Source organism: Nycticebus coucang, chromosome X, assembly GCF_027406575.1.
Source record: "Nycticebus coucang isolate mNycCou1 chromosome X, mNycCou1.pri, whole genome shotgun sequence".
Lineage (NCBI taxonomy): Eukaryota > Metazoa > Chordata > Mammalia > Primates > Lorisidae > Nycticebus > Nycticebus coucang.
In genome coordinates, this window is record NC_069804.1 from 131,426,503 (window position 1) to 131,438,940 (window position 12,438).

The 12,438-nt window shown below is 38.3% G+C and overlaps 1 protein-coding gene across 3 annotated transcripts in view; it reads left to right on the forward strand.

The window, feature by feature from the left end:
* Positions 1-2,950: 2,950 nt before the first annotated feature.
* Positions 2,951-12,438, forward strand: part of ACSL4 (acyl-CoA synthetase long chain family member 4) — an 89,749-nt gene continuing 80,261 nt past the window's right edge. For 2 of the 3 annotated variants that reach the window (XM_053579701.1, XM_053579702.1), the window contains exon 1: positions 2,951-3,202. The gene's annotated coding sequence lies outside the window, so the exon portion shown is untranslated. The remainder of the gene's footprint in view (positions 3,203-12,438) is intronic. The other variant, XM_053579700.1, reaches the window with a different exon arrangement.

Consider the following 12,438-nt stretch of genomic DNA (forward strand, 5'->3'; position numbering starts at 1 on the left):
TGTAACAAATCAGCACAAACTCAAACAATACAATTTTATTATCTGAAAAAAATATAAAAAGAGGAATCATTTCTCAGAAACAATACAGTAGATTTAGCTACCATGCCTTCGACCATTTTTGAAAGGAATGGCTTAGGTTAGTATTTATGTTCACAGTGAGATCATTTTCTAAGGTTTCTGGTTTCACCAGTTGTTTCACACGAGCCACTAAAGATAATATTTGCCCTGGTTATTGGGTCTGCAAAAAATAAGGTTCGTTCGTGATGAAAACTAACATAACTTGTCTATGCCAAATTATTATGAAGTCGTACTGCTTGTATTGTAGTTGGGCTGCAGAAGGAAATGATTATTCTACAAACCTGTGAAGTTTAACACGCAAAAGCTTGTGACGCAGTCATTGAAGAACAGTTGTTTTCTGCTCTTCCATAAATAACTAATGCCAAGAGCAGCCTGGCTATCCGTTTCAGCTTCTTATTACAGAATAGTAAAAAGGGTAAGATCAACAGTGCCTGCTAACATAGATGTCCTGTTAAATTCTATTTAGCTTTGAACAGTTTAATTTTCACTCTTTCAGTGTGTTTTACGTTGTATTTTGAATGTGTCAGTTGCACTGTACATTTTCCTATCTCTTCCATTTCCATATGTTTATTCCATTTCTAATTGGATTTGGTAGTTCTGGGTAGGATTCATTCCTCAGGGAGCCTGCTGAAGTGGCAAGCACCCGGGTCTAGGAGTTGTGAGAAGTGTAGTAAGAAATCCAGGCTTTGTTACTAGTTGTGTAACTGGACAAGTCATTTGATCTGCATTTGTTTCTTTATCTGTAAAAGAGGGATAATAATACCCCGTCTTCCTAGCTAGTAAACAACGGTGCAAATGTTCTCTCTAAAATGTCCAACAGCTGCTTGGAAAATGTTTTGCTCCTGGGCAGTAGTTCCTGGAAGGCTTCTGATGACAAGAAATTAAAGAAGGTTTGTTTAGACCCTGAAAAAGTGAAAAAGGAAAAATGGGAAATAGTGGTTTTCTTTCAGGAGATGGAGCTCTTCTTTCCTCTTCATCCTGGGTGTGGTTAAATATGGAGGAAAAGGTGAGATGTGGCAGGTAATAAAGATACCCAGAACTGTTCCTATTAAGAAATAGCTTAAGGGATAAAGATCTTGAATATTCAAGTGGTTTCTTGGTCTGATAAATATATCTATATCATGCACACATGCATATACATACGTATGTGTGTGTGCAGATGCATATATACAAACAAAAACTGCTAGTTTCATGCTCTAGTGATTTCTTTCCTTTTTATACCATAGTAAGCCAAGGACACAGTGTTCAGAGGAAATTATGTAATTGAAAATGTCAGGGCTAAGAGACTGATAAATAGGGGAAACTGGAAATACTCTTTAATTACAAGTTCTTTTTCATCTTGGGCCAACAAATTGATTTATGTGCTACACTGGCAGTATTGTGTCTGTATTTTAATCCCACAACTAAACATCAAGTAAGATGAGGGCAGGGATGATCATTTCTTTAATTTCTTTTTTGTTAACCCTACTTTAGACGACAGTGCTCTGTGCACCATAGGTCCCCTGTGAATTATATAGTTGACAAATGATTGCTGATTTCATATCATGATGAATCATGAATTCATCAATGATTACAATACGATTTCATAAAATGAAGATGACAATTAAATTGGTTGGTTGAAGTCCTGAGCTTTCTAGGTCAATCTTGAAATAGGAAGCTATAGGACTGCCTTAGCAATATTTATAGGCACAGTATGTATATGTGAGTGGGTTGGTATGTTGGAAACTGAATGGTAATAATAGCTTTAGAGAAGTAACACACAAAAGCTGTAGCTCTGTGTTCTCAGCCAACCACTTACAGTGTCATCTGGGATGCTTATTGAAAATTCAAATTTCCCAGCCTCACCCAGATCTGAATCAAAATATCTGGAGGTTGTAGCTGCAGGTACTCGTATTTAAACAAAACACCCCAGATAAGCCTGAAGCACATCGAAGTTTTAAAAACTATTCTAGCCTGTGATCTGAAGGGGTGAGGTACATATGTGGACACACACACAACTAGTAATTCTATGGGAAAATGGAAAATAGCAAGCGAAATGAAGTGTACACTACTAGCAGGAAGAGGAAGCTAGTCCACATTATGCATCAGGGAACTGGAAAAATACTTGAGATTTCTTTCTTTTGGTGATATATTCTTGGCAGTTTGTCGTGGCTCATTTACAACTATGGCCTGTCCCTTTTGAAGTCCTGAGACAGTTCGCTAGAATTTTATTTTTAACCGCGATTTCTTGAATCTCTTGGGAACAGCATTTGTAGGACTGGCTTATAAGCACCGGTGAGGGACAGTAAGATGTCACAGTGCTGGGGTGACTCCTCTTTATCAGCTGGGGACTCTTTTGCCATTACACTGCCGTGGGAATGGAAGTCATAATGTGAGCACCGTGCCTTCTTGTGGTATTTCATGAATGGGAGGGAGCGGGTATCTTGCAGGGAGAAGCAAGATAAATGGATGAGAGGTTTGTAAGCTCGGGTTTACCGGAGGCAGATGCCTTTAGTTCAAGGGTGTTAAAATATCTCTCTCTAAAGGAAGAGAGGTTTAGTGCAAAGATGGCTATCTTTAAAGGGCCGCTGGAAGATGACCCCAGGGGAATTTTCATCCTAGGGTGGAGTCCTGGGGCGCGAGCGCAGGTGCGGGCGTGGCCCGTTTCAACACCTCTGTGCAATTAGGCGCGAGGACCTTCCGAAGCACTTTCGCCCGCACCGCCAGCAAGCCGGGCAGCAGCGGATCACAACAACCTGCCGCGCGCCGTTAGCCGGCTCCGCGCGCCCGCTGCGCCCCGGCTACTGGAAGCCCGCGCGGCCCCGCCTTCTCGGCTGACGTCTCAGGCCAGCGGGGGCGGGCGTGTGGGTGGGCCGAGCCGTCTACCGCCAGCGATTCGGCTCGCTCAGCCACACCACCGCGCGCCCGCGCTCCGCCCGCCCCTCCGGGCGCGTCTTTTCCGGGCTCGCGCCGCGCCCCGCCTCTGCCGGCCGTCAGGGTGCGCGCGCGCCGCTGCGGCTTTTTCTCGAGCCTCCGCGGCGCGCCCCTCCTCGCCTCAGCGCTAGCGGGCACGCGGCTCCTTTCTGCGAGCTTCCCGAGTGTCAGGCGCCGGCCAGTTGCGAAGACGCGAGGGGCATCGCCTCTGGTGAGTAACCCCGGCCGGGGAATAACCCCAGCCCGCACCCCTTCTCTGTCAGTATCAGGGCCCCCTCTGCGGTGGGGTTACCGTGCCTCACCTGAGCAGGGAGGAGGTCGGGTGGGCATTTCTATTCCCGGAATTGCCTCGCTTTCTTCTTGAACCGGGGCGATCTATCCGCCTGCCTTGCCCGGGACCCAGATTTCCGAGGTCTCTGTGTCTGTTCCTTTGCTCGAGTCTGGGGTCCTCCGGACCCTGGCCTGCCTCTTCCTGCCGCTCGTCTTACACTGGTGCCAGAAGTCGTCTTCCTGGTCCGTATACTAGGTTTTGCCAGGACCCTTCCAAGAGGAGCCCATCAACTGCTTGCTAGACCTCCAAACGACCTTAAGGGCACCCCTAGACCGCAACTCCATTTTGTCCCCTCCCAGTTACTCTGTAACTGAGGGTTGGGGAGTCTCTGGCCCTAGAAGCATCTGCCCTCTCGAATTTGAGGGATGCTTTTGCTTCCAGTATCTTCCTAGCTTCCATACCTTTGGATATGTTAGAAAACAGCTGGATTCTGGGGAAGCATGCCCTCCTCACCCCCCTCCCGTTCTTTCTATCTACATCCCTGCCTTAAGTGGGTGCTATATATTTAGTGTTACCTTTATTCACTTCCTCTTCCTCTGATTTGAGTGCCCCCAAAGCTGTGGCTGATGTCCATAGACGTAGAAAAATCTAGGAGAATATGATTCATTACCTAACCCCATCAAGGGGTTACATATTTTAAGTCAGACGTCATTTCTCTTCACTCCAGCATCTCCTTCAGAGGCAGTTTTTTTTCACCCGCTTGAAATTAATTTGCTCTTTTCTCTCTCTTCACCTTAAAAAAGGTCAGTTCTCAGCTCTGAGAAATGACAGTGAGATGCAAAAATAAGGATAAAATAGTACTGAAACGAATCCCAGTGAACAAGTAAGCTGTTTGCTTTATTGGTTAATGGTTTAATCAACATCTCAGTTTTTTTTTCTGCCAAAATAAGGATGTTGGACTGGACCATAACTAAGTTTCCTTTTGGTGTTTTGATTCTAGGACTTTAAATTCATGCTTTAGTACTATGTTGGCTGCATAATGCAGATTTAACCTGTTTAAAGCCTTATTTCCTATAGTTGTTGTCACTTTATTTTGTCTCTAACAAGAAAGAGTTTAAATGTTCTTGATAGATAAAGCAGCAAATTAAGATTCATTTACATCCTGCCAATGAACATTATCAGTCAACTGTAAGGACTTCTTCCTTAAATTGTAAAATAGCTCATCTTTTTGATTGAAGCTGCTAAAGTATAGGACTTGTAAGATTCCTGTTAGAATTGACACTCTGCTGTCATTTAGTTGTGGGATAAAACATTGAACTATCAGCATACTTGTTGTACCTTAGAATAAAGTACCTTACTGTCCTGTTATAAGAAGTAATTTGACATCTAAAAGTACATGGAAAGTGTAATGAAACAATTAAAAGCTTGAGTAAATTCACTTTCAGTGGGTTTTAAAAAAAATACATGTGATTCAGATTAAGATTTTTGTTTTGAGTATTTTACGTAGTAGTAAGATGGATAGAGAAGAATCTTACCCAATTCAGTGAGAAGAGAAATGAATTGGGATTCTTGAGAGGCTCAGGTTCCATTCCTGGCTTGTTGGATGTATAATAATCTTGAATGAGTCACTTTACCTCTCTTAGTTTTTGCATCTATAATGTGTCTTCATGGTTGACAAAATGATACATAAGTCTCACAGTTTGAATTCTGTATTTTTATACTGAATAATGTAATGAAAAAAATATATGTAATTTGCATTGGGGCTGTGTCATTAAGTCCTTTTGTACCAGTTGTTTAGAACTTTTTTCTCAAACTGAGAGCTAGGTATATTTAGATTGGTACTAGATATACCTAGTTCTCAGTTCATCCTGATTAATAAATGAGTTTCTATAGGTAAAAGTCTATAAATTAGGAAGTATTTTACAAAAGTAAGGTATTGTTATTAAATTCTGCTTACAAGTGAAATGTGTGTTACACACACTTTTTAAAACATTTATGACTTTTAAAAATCTGTAAGTGAATGTCTATACTGCCTTATAACTGTAATCAGCTAGAAACTTTAAAAGAATAGGCAGCCATCTCATTCACTTATTCATTCATTCAACTATCTTGTTTCTTCATCTGTCAGTTACTTTGTGCCAGGCCCTCAGGATATGATGGTTAAAAAGACAACCCAGAGTGTACAAGTTTATAGTCTGGGATGGTGGTGATGATAGTGGGGGTTGTGGAGAGATAGATGCATATGCAATTTATTAAAAACAATAGTCAAATCAGTGACATAAACAAAATCTTGGGGAAGTTAAAGCTCCAAAGGGGAGGAGTAGATGATTGTGTTAATTATAGCCTAAAGCCTCTTTTCGACATTGCTTTTTTCTCCCCTTCCTTGATTTTCAATTACTGAGCTTTCAGCAAAAATGAAAGCTTCATTTTCTACTCCTGCCATTGGCTGGTATTATACTGCTTTTTCTTTTCTTTTTTTAAATTTTGAGATGGTTGTAGATTCTCATACAGTTTTAAGAAGTGATACTCTTTATCTAATTTCCATCAATGGTAACATTGCACATAACTATAGTGTAACATCTTAACCAGGAAATTGAAGTTAATACAGTCTCTCTATTCACATTTCGCTAGTTTCACATACACTCATTTGCATATGTACATTTAGTTTTATGTAATGTTATCACAGGTAGATTCATGTGATCACCACTATAGTCAAGCTACAGAATGACTGCATCATCTCAATAGTCATCGATGTTATCCTTTTATAGCTACAGCCAGCTTTCTTCCTTCCTGACCTCTGGCAACCACTGATCTGTTTCCCATGTCTATACTTTGGTCATTTCAAAGATGCTTATATAAATGGAATCACATAGTGTGTAACCTTCTGAGATTGGCTTTATGTCACTCAGCATAACTCCCGGGCCATTCATGCTGGGAATGTATTTTTTATCAACAATTTGTTCTTTTTCATTGCTGAGTGGTATACCCTGGTATGGATGTACTGTAGTTTTTTTTTTTTTCTTCTTCTTTTTTGCGTGTGTGCTGCAGTTTGTTTAAACACATACCTGTTGCAAGGCATCTTGTGTTTCTAGGGATTTGTGTTTATTTTATTTTGCTTTTTGGCCTATTATGAATAAAGCTCCCGTGAACAATTGTGTATAGGTTTTTGTGTGAACATAAGTTTTCCTTTATCTGGGATAAATGCCCAAGAGTGTACATGCTGGCTTATGTAGTAGATGCATGTTTACTTTTCTGAAGAACTGCCAGACTTTTCCAGAGTGGCTGTAGCATTTTACATTCCCACCAGCCATGTATGAGTGCTCCTCATTCTTGCTAGCATTTGGTATTGTCACTATTTTATTTTAGCCATTCTGTTAGATGTGTAGTCTTATTTCCTTATAGTTTTAATTTGAAATTTTTTTCTGATAGCTAATGAGGCTGAACATCTTTCCATGTGCTTATTTGCCATCCTTGTATTTCCTTCAATGAAATGTCTATCATGTCTTCTGTCCATTTTATAGTTGGACTTTTTAAACGGTTGAGTTTTGAGAGTTCTTTATATATTCTAATACTAATCCTTTGTCAGATAGTGCTTTCAAAATGTATCCTTCCAGTCTATAGCTTGTCTTTTCAATTCAGCCTCATCAGAGGGAGTTTTGCAGAGCAAAAGGCTTTAATTTAGATGAGGTCCAGGTTGTTAATGTTTTCTTTTTTGGACTGTATTTTAGTGTCAAAGATCTAATATACTTTTTGTTATTTTATTCCTTTCTATTCTGTATAGCATCTATTATTTCTGCAAGCAATGTGAGCACTTTTTCTTTCAACATTCCTGACTCTTAGTATATTCTGTGAACAAGTGGCCTTGATGACTTAGAGTATGAATATATACTCACACATGCTCTCATCATATTAAAATGGCTATACATACTGTTGTACCTTAAAAATATAATGTCTGCTTCACCAGGCTGTCAAATGCAATGTTAAAATTTGTATTTTAAAATAAAATAGCCATGTGATGTGCCAAGGAGATTTTTGGTTTCACTTTCTAAATTAAAAATATTTTGGCAAAACTGTATAGATTTTTTTTTAATCAAGGATTTTGGTAAGTAATCTAAAGAACGAATTTGTGTTCTTTAAATGTACTTTGAAAATCTACTTCTGCATTTTAAGTAGTGAAGTTAATGATTGGTGACTATGTATTTCCTAGCCTTTTTCCTACTCATTGTCAATTATAGGAATAATAAATAAAAGATTGTTAAATTTGACTGTCTAGACTGCATGTTTTCCTTTGATAGTAGCTGTCTAATATTCATTTTAACTGTCTTTTAAAATAAATATTAGCTTTAAGGTGATGCTTACAATTTTATATTTTAAAAAATGTATGTCCTCATGAGAGATGAACTTATAAGAAAAGGTTATTAATTCTGAGAATATCCATTTCTCTAAGATGGTACTGAAATTATTACTTGTCCCTCCAGTATTACCATATTTGCTCAAATAAGTCCACAGTTAATTTGAAAAAGATCAAACATTGGTAAAAGGCAGGATCTGGTAAAATACTCCTGTGTCCAAATCCTGCCCACCACCTGTTTTTGGAAATAAACTTGTATTGGAAAATAGCCACATCTATTCATTTATATATTGCCTGTCTGCATTCATAATACAGTGTCAGAGTTGAAACAGAGAACTTATGGCCCACAAAGCCTCCTTACTTTCTGGACCTTTATAGAAAATGTTTGCTAAACCCCAGAAATAAGGCAGCCTTATAAAATAATGACTTTCTATGTTATAAGGGAAATTTAACAAACTTTTCCTTGACTTTTGTGCCTTTTGATTACATTTCCATGAGATATTGTGGTTCAAAAGATTGTATTCATTTTCTTCACTAAATCTCCAAGGCACTATAGTTTGGGAGCTGCCTTAAGGAATGCAGAGAGTTGGGAAGGTTGATTTTTGTTGTTTTTAAATGTGGGATTTAACCTCTTTGTGAGATTTGCAAAGAGGTCTATACATTCTGCTATGTCCTTTGGAGAACCTTTTGTGAGCCAGTGGTAATGAGAGAGCCAGACGTGGCAGAGTTTTTGCTCTTAAACTGCTATGTGATCTTTTAAGTACAAAGTAGTATGAACCTAGTCAAACTTAGACTATTGATTTATTATTTTGTTTGCACAGCTTCCCTGTTTGGTAAGTTAGAAGTTGACACATTACATTTTTATTTATTTATTTTGAGATGGAGTCTACCTCAGTTGCCCTGGCTAGAATGCCATGGCCTCAGTCTAGCTCATAGCAACCTCAAACTCCTGGATTCAAGCTATCCTCTTGCCTCAGCCTCCCAAGTAGCTGGGACAACAGGCGCCTGCCACAATGCCTGGCTAGATTTTCTATTTTTTTTTTTTTTTAAGTAGAGATGGGGTCTCATTCTTGCTCAGGCTGGTCTGGAATGCCTGAGATCAAGTGATCCTCCTGCCTGGGCTTTCCAGAGTGCTAGGATTACAGGTGTCAGCCATGGGGATGGTCAACACCTTAGTTCTTTTAAATACCCTAAGTATAATGTTGAAAACCTAAATTAATGAGTTGGCTATATATGGAAAAAAAATGGATACCTACCTCCCATCACACACAAAAATAATTAAGGATATATTTTAAAAATCTAAGTATATATTTAAAACTTCTGGAAAGCATACTATAATGAAGTTCAAAAGGCAAGTGACTGGGGGAAATAGCTTCTACATGTGCAGTAGAAACTTTAATTCATCTCTACTGACTTATCCCATTAAATTATCTTTATTTCCTTTGTAAAATTCACTGTGCACTGAACACATGCTGTTAATTGATTGATCTCCAGTATTCCAGTGTACCAGTAGAGCAGATGTTTTTGTAACTAAACTTTTATGTGTTTGGTTGTACTCTTTTAAATATGTAATTTGCTTAACATTTTTAGAGACAGACAAAAATTTATAACCAAATAAAGTGAGGGGGTCAGTGAGGGGAGTTGGAGTTCCTCTTAGGGATAATTTACAGATGAAATAATATGATGTCTAGGATTTGCTTCACATTGTGTGGGGGTCATGGGGGAAGGTGATGGGGTTACAGGAAGTGTCAAAGAAACAATTTGGCACATATGGATAATTGTTGAAGCTAGGTGATGGTTACATTAGATTCTTCTTCTTCTTTTTTTTTTTTTTGAGACAGGGTCTCACTTATTAACCCTCGATACAGGCCCGAGGTGTCACAGCTCACAGCAACCTCCAACTCCTTGGGCTTAGGCGATTCTCTTGCCTCAGCCTCCCAAGTAGCTGGGACTACAGGCGCCTGCCACAATGCCTGGCTATTTTTTGTTGCAGTTTGGCTCGGGCTGGGTTTGAACCCACCACCCTCGGTATATGGGGCCGGCACCCTACTCACTGAGCCATAGGTGCCGCCCTACATTAGATTCTTTATAATGAAACAAGTTGAATGTTTTGAGAAGAGTTGATGAAGGCAAGTTGTTAAATTGGCCTATAATTGGACAGTATATTTTCATCTGTAAATTTTCCCTAAGAGGAATTCCAACTCCTCTCACTCACCCCCTCACTTTATTTGGTTATAAATTTTTGTCTGTCTCTAAAAATGTTAAGCAAATTACATATTTAAAAAAGAGTACAACCAAACACATAAAAGTTTAGTTACAAAAACAGCTGGTCTATTGGTACATTGGAATACTGGAGATCAATCAATTAATAGCATGTGCTCAGTACACAGTGAATTTTACGAAGGAAATAAAGATAATTTAATGTGATAAGTCAGTAAAGTAGAGATGAATTAAAGCTTCTACTGCATAATTGGTAAGAAAACTATAGATTTGTGTAACATTTCTGTGCTCAGCCTTGCAAGTGTCTTTAATGTTCTTTGAAGTTTTACCCAAAGAAGTCATTTTAAATTTCATTCTGAGGGCATGGATTTATAGAAAAGGTCTTGGACTCTTTACCCTGTTTAAAAAGTTTGATGAATGAGTGGACATTTACCACTGATAAAATGAATTGCACATATTTTTTATGATTGTTCACCCAGATTGACCTTTTCAATTAATTAACCAACTGTTTCAAATCACATAAGAGTTTCTACTATATAATATCCCTACTTCTATAGATCAATAAAAAAAGACACCCATTAGAAAAAGAAATAATAATGATGAATAAAAAAGATGTTCAAATCCATTTTTGTAATTACGGAAACACAAACCATTTTAAACCAAATACATTGGCAAAAGCTGACTATTATATCAACTTCTAGTAAATCAGTACTTTCTTACACTGTTAATGTATCTTTTTGATAAAGAATACTAATAATCCTCCTCCTGGCTGAAAGGGCTCAACTACAACTTGGACTTTACCTAACAAATACAAAAAATGTAACCTAATTGTACCCTCATATTAATCGGAAATAAAAAAAAGAATACTAAAATCCTCACCTTTTTAATTATAATTTTTCTGTTTATTTTTTATTTCAGAATATTATGGGGGTACAGATGTTGGTTATATGAATTGCTTTTGTATTTGATTTTACTTTGAGTCAAAGTAAAATCTTCACACTTAAATGTGCATATATTTTAACCCAACAGTTCTATTAGAAAATAATTCTAGGGAAATACCACATGTATAAGATGATATGGTTTCACTATGGTAAAATTATTCATAACATCAAAAATTTGTAGCAACCTAAATATCCATCAACAGGGCAATGATATACTTATTTAAGTTTTTAAAAAATGTCTATGTGGAGATGGGAATCTTGCTGTGTTTCTCAGGCTGATCTCAAATTCCTGGCCTCAAGTGATCCTTCTCTCTCAGCCTCCCAAAGTGCTGGGATTATAGGCATGAGGCCAGGAATGATTTATATAATAATAGGCTGTACTTGTAGAATACGATGGACCTATTAAATTAAAAAAAAAAATTCCTCAGACAGACCCATCTAAACGGACATAGGAGTTCAAAGTATGTTGTTAAGTAGGGGATAAGAAGGGGAGGGAGTCACAGAACAACTGTATACTGTGATTACACTTATCTTAAACCCTTATTTGTGTGTGGATAATGGTAACAGCTCTGATTGATACATATCAAGAGCAGTTATCCCTAGAGGAAAGGGGAGTGGTGTTAGAGGAAGGCTGTAGAGGGATCCTATGCAGTTCTATACTGTATGTTACAATTTATAATTACTATCTTGATAGTCATTGTGTGGATTAATAATGAAAGACATTTGCATAATTGAGGGGACTTATACTAGGATTCTTTCATTATATAACATTGTGCTAGAAATGTAACGCCTTGTTACTGATTGAGCCCTCAGGTTGTTTTTTTTTTTTTTTTGAGTCCCACTTTTGCCCATGCTAGAGTGCCATGGCATCAGCTTAGCTCATAGCAACCTCAAACTCTTGGGTTCAAGTGATCCTCCTGCCTTAGCCTCCTGAGTAGCTGGGACTACAAGCACTTGGTACCATACCCAGCAAAATTTTCTGTTTTTAGTAGAGACAGGGTCTTGCTCTTGCTCAGTCTGGTCTCAAACTCCTGAGCTCAAGCAGTCCTCCTGCCTCAGCCTCCAAGAGTGCTAGGATTATAGACTTGGGGCACCATGCCAGGCACTTAGGTTTTTTTTAAAATTTCTTTTTATATTTGATTTTATATTATTAAAAAAAAAATCCTTTTTTAAAAAAACCGGACTGAACCTGGAGGAAGGGGCAGGGTGGGCCCACTCAGGTTTTTAAATAACTTTTTTTTTTTTCAATTTCTGGCCAGGGCTGGGTTTGAACCTGCCACCTCTGGCATATGGGGCCCGTGCCCTACCCCTTTGAGTCACAGGCACCACCTTAGGTTTTTAAATAACTTTTTCTTCCATTGTTTAAGTTATATTTGTATTTTCTAAATTTTCTATACCAAAAAATATGAGTATAGAGAAGGATAAATGCCTTATAATTCTGTACCCAGAAAGATCCATTGTTAACATTTTGGTATATGTGATCGTGCATACGTGTTGCATGTGAAGTATGGACACATGCAGGCACCCATGCACATTTGCACGCACATGTGCACACATATATATCATCTTTCTACAAAAATAGGTTTTTCCTTTACATACTGATTTGTAACTTCTTTAACTTGGTATTAAATTGCGAGCCTATTTCAGGATTAGTATCTTTGAAT